Source organism: Polistes canadensis, unplaced genomic scaffold (genome assembly GCF_001313835.1).
Source record: "Polistes canadensis isolate GaletaPanama2010 unplaced genomic scaffold, ASM131383v1 scaffold_114, whole genome shotgun sequence".
Taxonomy (NCBI): Eukaryota; Metazoa; Arthropoda; class Insecta; order Hymenoptera; family Vespidae; genus Polistes; species Polistes canadensis.
The window spans coordinates 335,688-343,326 of NW_014569661.1; the positions used below are offsets into that span (position 1 = coordinate 335,688).

General features: G+C 30.4%; 1 protein-coding gene across 1 annotated transcript in view; it reads right to left on the reverse strand.

The window, feature by feature from the left end:
• The window catches only part of LOC106787776, a 60,196-nt gene that overhangs the window by 959 nt on the left and 51,598 nt on the right, over positions 1–7,639 (reverse strand). The gene's annotated exons all lie outside the window — the stretch shown is intronic.

Below are 7,639 nucleotides of genomic sequence, written 5' to 3' on the forward strand. Positions count from 1 at the left end.
TAATAACTTTATTGTATATGAAATGAAACAAGAAGATTTTGAATCAACAAAATTATTAGAAGACGCAATTTTTAAAAGGGTAAAGAATTCTAACGGAGAACCAATAAACTGGTTTAAAATATGTTGGATGCGTTTTGTCAAAAATGAACCGTATCAAATTTTCTATAAGACATCAATGAATGAGAACGAAAATTTTAAGGTCCTGAATTTATTACCACGTCGGGGTAGACCAAGAAAGTTCGAAAATATTGTATTGACATCACTGTATAAAAATATCAGACAAATTACAACCGCAAAATTCAAGGATATAATTGACTTATTACGATATATACCACCGGAACATCATGATTTCTTTAAATCCCTTTCACATACACAAAATGTAGATGAGTAGAAAATTGTTTTGTAATTTATGTTTGTAAAAAATGTTTTGAATCGCATAATTTATGTTTTTAAAGTGTTATAAAGATATGTAATATAAAATGAGTATTGTTTTTTTTTCAATTTGAAGCATCTTAAATTATGTTGAATGGACTTCGGTTCCTTCAAATATTATAACGAGTCTGGTTGTTAATTTTGAAAGTGGCCTAACTCCATTCTTGGTAAGAAAACGCATATTATTCATTTAATAATTGCCATTATTTTAATGAGAACTGTAAATTTAACACCTTTAGATACACTTAAGCAGCATAACTCATTGGTATTCTGTACGTATATTTTTAATTGCGTTGAAACACAAAACCTTAAATTTCTCGATTTTAAGATAAATGGACTTAGGCCACTTTCAAAATAAACGGCTCATATATGTATATTATTGTTAAAGCGTGAAATCGTTTCATTCGGTGAAAATATGAATATATATTTTAAATAAGTAATATATGTGTGAATTCACGAGAAGGGAATAGTTAAAGTATGAAATTGAAAGTAAATTAAAAGTATTGGAAGGGATATAAGAACAAATAATTACGAACATTCTTTTCAAACTTGTCTTCTTAGTCTTACACACAAATATTACATTAACTAGCAATATTTCTGTTCGTATATATATTTTTATGAAAAAAAAAAAAAGAACACGTAGGATCGTATTTGATTCGTAGAATTCTTAACGAAAAGCTTTTAAACTGTTAAAATGATTAAAAAAAAAAAAAATATTCGACGTTATTCGAACGTATATAAGTAAAAATATTTTTGTCAGATAAATTCATAAACATAGGATCGTATTGATTCGTCGAATTCATATAACGAAACTTTTAGAATATTAAAATGATAATCTTCTCACAAAATATATTCGATGTTATTCGAACGTATGTAAGTAAATATACTTAAATACATAATACATATATATATATATATATATATATATATATATATTAAAAACAAAGCAAAGTAATGAAAATTGATTGTGTGCTACCTGGTATCCCCACTTGAAATCTACTTTAATTGATATAAATCTTTAAATTTCTGTTTTAGAAACGCGTAGTATCGCTGACAATACGGAGAATAATTTCCCAAGGGATACCACTCATCTGAGAATTTATAGTTATGGTTTTGTTTATTCAATAAATATCGGTGTTTTTACTTACGAACGATATTAATACTATAGTTATTTTTCTAACAAAACTTCTCGACAATTTCTATTTAAAAGTTTATCCGCGTTTGAAATATAACGCGAAATGTGAAGAAATGAAAATAATTTCGCTCGGTATTATTATATAAAAAAACGATATGTTTTAATAATGTTAAGAAAAAAAAAAGAAACAAAAGAAGAAGAAAACAAAAATCCAACAAATAAACAAACCAAAGATTGTAAGAAAAATGAGATTCCAATTTCTTAAGCTTCTTTTCCAAATCGAACTGTCCCATGCACACGTTTTTCATTTACCGTTTGATTCTACTGTTAGAACTTTAAAGGTACCGTAAGCTTTTTTTTTGTATATTAATTGAAACTTTATAGGGGTGGAGGGGGGGGGGGTCATCGGTCTACGGGACGAACCGAAAAAAATTAAATTCTGAATTTATAATATTTTTCTTTTTTTTTTTTTTTTAGATATCGTCGGGGTCGCAGAAATTATTCGGATTGCTTTTGAAATTGCTACGATAAAAGTACAGTATTAAAAAAAAGTAAAAAAAAAAACACAAACGAACGGGAACAAAATAAAATATTAAAAAGTAAGCAAAAAGAAAAAGAAATAGAAGAAAAAAAAAACAAATATAAATACGAATATGAATAATTCGTAAACACAGAAACGAACGAATAGATATATATATATATATATATATATTATTTTCTGTACGCATTAGTGAAATAACATTTTAAAACGCGAAATTTTGTATAACCGTGCACGTATCGTAATTAGTAATATACAAATTCGTTAGATAATGATTAACTGTGACAAATTAGATTGTAGGCAAAGCAAGCGATAGTCCTGTTATCGGTATAGTTTATACCAAGAGAATTGATATGCAAACTGCACCGAGGTCCTATTACGAACTAAATACACACTATATGGTTACAGTGTAGTACGTATAAACATATACATCAAGATACGAGCATATACAATGTACCGATGTAACTAGAATGCGCGCGCATTTATGCCAAGCATTGTGAAATTTAATTAATATGCAGTCAAGACACAACTATGCGCATCGTGTGTGTAACCAACAAGTTACAGTTTTCCTTCTTAGTCTCCTCTAAATTGTCCTTTCAAAGATTAAGAGATATATGGGAGTTGCAAAGTATCTACGTGACAAGATTAGAAATTGTTCGTTTTCAAAACCTTCCCTCGATTATTATGCGAGAAGAACATTTTCTTTCTTTCTTTATTCTTTCCTTTTATTTTTTTTCCCGCAATAAGTTACGCAGTCAATCGTTGGTTTTTTATGGTTTCTAGTTTTCTCTTTTTTTCTTCTTCTTCTTCTTTTTTTATTTTATTTTTTTTTTGACATTTCTCCCCATAATATTTTTCTTCTTTTCTTCGTGGCATCCCCACTCGCGACGAGCAATCGGCTTGAAAGCTATCCTCAAAGAACAATGTCGACGTGGAGAGGATGTATTTCGGAAATTAACATTTCACCCCTTGAGAAATCTTCAAGGACGATTTACATGGATTCTTTTAGGACCTTCGTTTAATAACTATGGTAAAAAAGAAAGTGTCAAATCAAGGGATGCTCTAAATATGCTTTTACTAAATTAAAGAGCACACGCATACATATATATATGTATATGTATATATTTTACTCTATTATTATTATTATTATAATTATTATAATAATAACTTCATTGATTTGTCATTTTAATCAAAGACTTCTTGTTCTAATACACGGACTCTAACAACACACGCGTGCAATCTGATTGAATGTTAATTATTTATAATTATTATACAAAGGAAGTATAAATTATCGTTAACAATTGGCAATCAATTAAATTATTAATCCGTATATTTGAACAAGGAAATCTCTTAGTTAGATTGAGAGATGAAAAATCAAGTTAATTATTTTCAGTTGGAAAATAGTAAAACGTGATGTTGATTGATTTAAACTTTTAGCGAATACTGACGTCATCGTTTGGCCATAGGGTAGTAATTATTTGCCAGTCAAGCGTAGGTTTCTATACCAACAGTATTTTCTTCTCTCTCTCTCTCCCTCTCTCTTTCTTTTTCTCTTTCTCTCTCTTATTCACTCACTTTCTTCCTCTCTTGTTTTTTCCTTCCGTTCTTCCACCTTCCCATTTTCTTTCGTACACCCCCGTAGGTTGCCTTTCTCATCTGACCTCTACTTCGTTCCAGTGAATAATGAATCCGTAGGATCGACGAGAACGACTTTAACGTTACTTTCTTTTACTCCGTCACCGTGGGGCTTCGCTTTTTCGCAACGTTGCAAAAGGTAAAACGAAGGGAGTAACGAACCTGCCTGTCCGTACCACCGGTTATCCCGAACATCTTAGAAATCCTGGGTTAATTAACACGAAGAAAATTACACTAAGAGAGAAAAAACCTTATGGTTAGGTAATTACAAATTTTATATAATCCGATATCTAATTATTACCATCACATTTTACCTATCACCTATAAAAATTAAATTAATATATATTCTTTCAAAATATCAATTATTTATTTTTAATAATTATCACATATTTTTGTTGTTCTCTATGGCTAATTTTCATTATGCATTTATTTAAGTTAAATTGTAATTTCAACATTTTCTATTAATTTAAATACACGCTTGCTTTATTCACATAGAACAATATTTAATTCCTATATATATATATATATTTTTCTCTCCCTCTCTCTCTCTCTCTCTCTCTCTCTCTTGTATAAATCCAATCAAATAATCTATTTAATCAAAGTTGCTGCATAGGGAGAAATCTTGAAATGTTGAAGGACGTGGCGAAATGAAGGGATGAGGAAGGATATAGAGAAAGATAGAGAGTGGGTGGATGGGGTTGGGGGTTAGATGTTGGAGAAGGTGGTAGGCAAGCCTCAATCAACAGTGTATACATCCGATTTGGGGCGTCTCACAGTCTGGTCCTTCTCTGCAGCAAGAGTTGAGCCAACTAAAACGTTGGAGGATCTTACAGTTCGTAACGACCTTTGACGTGCAAACAGTTACGATTCTTCCCTGCCATTCCTCGTTCCTCTCCCTCCCTTTCACGTCACTTATTTTCTCTCATTTTTTTTTTGTTTTTTCTTCTTCTTCTTTCCTCTCTTTCAATAAATTTTAAACGCGCGCCGTTTAACTTAAACTTAATAATAAAAAATAAAAAAAAAATAAAGATAAATTTTGTTCTGACCAAAAATTTCACGTTGTATCAGAAATTTGCGAATAAAATTATTCATTTGAATAGAAAATTATGAAAGGATCATGAGGATTATATATATATGGGGTAAGTCAAGTTTTAATGAATAACACATAAAGATTCTGAATATACTACGATAACACATTAATCTTGAAATAATCTTTCAACTTCCTTTCTCTCTCACTCTCTTTCTTTCTTTTATATTATTTTTGTTCTTTTAAACTAATGTTTTTTTTTTTTATCGTTTGTTAGAAATCTCGCGCAATATTTTCACAATGATATTTCGCGTCGTCGTATAAATATGAAAATTGTTACGCGGCAAACCGCAGGCAGTTGTATTAATTAGCGTGGAAAGGTGGAGTCGGTCGAATACGTTTCGAGTTCATTCATATTGATCCCGAAAGAAAACAAAAAAAAAACAAAAAAAAATAAAAATAGTATAACCACGTTCGCCACATTTAATTGGGAACACCGAGAAAACTGATTTGAAAATTTATCCATACCGATATCACGGATTCCCATCGGATAGTGATTTTAATTAATGTTTCTAAGAAACTGCATGGAACTTCGTAGAGAATAAGAAGAAAGAAGAAAGACAAAACTTTCGTGACCGTTCGCAAAATGTACGTACGTACAAGTTAAAATCTTTTGATCTTTTTAGCTTGACCTTTTTTTCCTTCCCCCCTCCTCCCTCCCTCCCTCCTCCCTCCATCACCACTTCTCTTCGAAACATCGAACTCTTGAAACTAAAACGTTATATAAAAAATCACATGGGAAAACAGTATATAGTTACTATCTTCTTATGGAAATCTTAACACGATCTTATTATATTACGTAATATCAGAGTAATCTAGTTACGTAATATCAGTGAGTCAGTAAGGGAAATCGTATAGGTATGTATATATATATATATATATGTTATATAGGTATCTACTTGTCGAAGGGTTTACAAGCGTGATATGTTGATAGGGCCTGTTGTTCTAATCAACCGGAAAACCGTAGATACTACGTCCAGAAACAGAACAATCGAATTAATTTCGGTAACAGGAAGGTTTCCTCGTTAGCCCCGTTATATTATAATGATTATTATTACTATTCAAATTTTCTTTATAAATTTAATTGCCGTGTTATAAATGTAATCATACGAATTAGACACGTGTGAATGTTTAATTTTAGGATTATTTAAATGAATGAATTTCAAGATATCACGAAGGGAATGGGTTGAAGGAAAACGAACACAATATAATATCTATTTTTAATGAAAAAGTAAATAAATAAATATAGCGTGTAATATAATTTATATATATATATATTGAAATAGGAAAAGCATACGAGAGAGAGAGAGAGAGAGAGAGAGAGAGAGAGAGAAGTTAGATTAACGTTAATATTACTTAAAGCGTTAAATACAAAATTTACATGTAGATTTGTATTACGGCAAGAGCTGACTAAAGCTATGACGTAAATTTACCTACGTTTGTACTACTAAAAAGGGGGTTTGAGAGTAGGAAATGGGGTTTGAGAGAAATCCTGGACATCTGTGCGAATACTTAACAGTTGAAGCGAAGAAATTAAATCACCATTTGAGAGAGAACGACTTTGATTAGAATTATTTAACATTTTATCCCGAAAGAATACGTTTTCTTAAATGAAAACTTAACGGATATCATTCGAAAATGAAGAAACTTTAATATTTCCAACTAATTTTCATTTACGAGAAACGCGATAAAAACGTAGTAAAGTATCGATGAGAGATGCACGAAAACTTGACTAAGGTAAGTACATATTGGAAAAAAAAAAACAACAACAAAAAGGAGGATAATGTTTCGATACTCTTTACGTTGTTGATTTGTAAAAAACAAGTTTTTTAACGAATATCATAGAATTTTTATTGTCAGGTATGATCTACTTCAAGTGACGATAAAAGAAAGAAAGAAAAAAAAGAAGGAGAAGTGAAGTTAAGTGCGTAAGGAAAGTAAGTATGGTGGTAGAAAGAAGAAAAGAGGTTGAAAGAGTAAAAAAATAAAATGGAAAGAGATAGAAAAAAGAAAGTAGAATAAGAATAAGAATAAGTAGAAGAAGTAGAAGGAAAAGAAAAAGAAGAAAAAGAAGGGATGGGAAAGAAAGGCAATGGAAGGTGATCTAAAATGTCCCTGGAAAGTTCTACTAAAACTACGGGTCTACGAGTCTACGAGTCTACGAGTCTAACCGTGGCTCTTTACCTATCCAAGACCTTCCTCGTCGCACTTATTTTCCCTTATGGCCCATAAAAATGGAAGCGCGCTTCAAGGACAACGGAGAAACGTTCCCATGGGATTACCGTGGGGTATAGAGGAGAACCACCAGAAGGAGAATGGCATATAACAATAAAAGACCAATAGAATATCGTGCACGTACGGCCAATACATATTGCATGGGCTAAACCACATCTCACTCCTTCTTGCTTACTCTTTAAATTCCTAACTTGTGTGTCTTATCAAAATCACATCTTTCTTTCTTTCTTTCTTTCTTTCTTTCTATATTTCTTTCCCCTACGAGTAAGATTTTTATTTATATTTATTTGGTTTTTCTCTCTTTCGTTATTATTATTATTATTATATTTTTCGTAGATATCTTTTATTGATATAAATTAATTAACACTAAACGTATATCGAAATCAAATCTTTTTTTCATTCAATATTTCTTTCCCCTACGAGCAAGATATTTATTTATATTTATTTGATTTTTCTCTTTTTAGTTATTATTATTATTATTATTGTTATTGTTATTATATTTTTCGTAGATATCTTTTATTGGTATAAATTAATTAACATTAAACTTATAAAAATCACATCTTTCTTTCTTTTTATA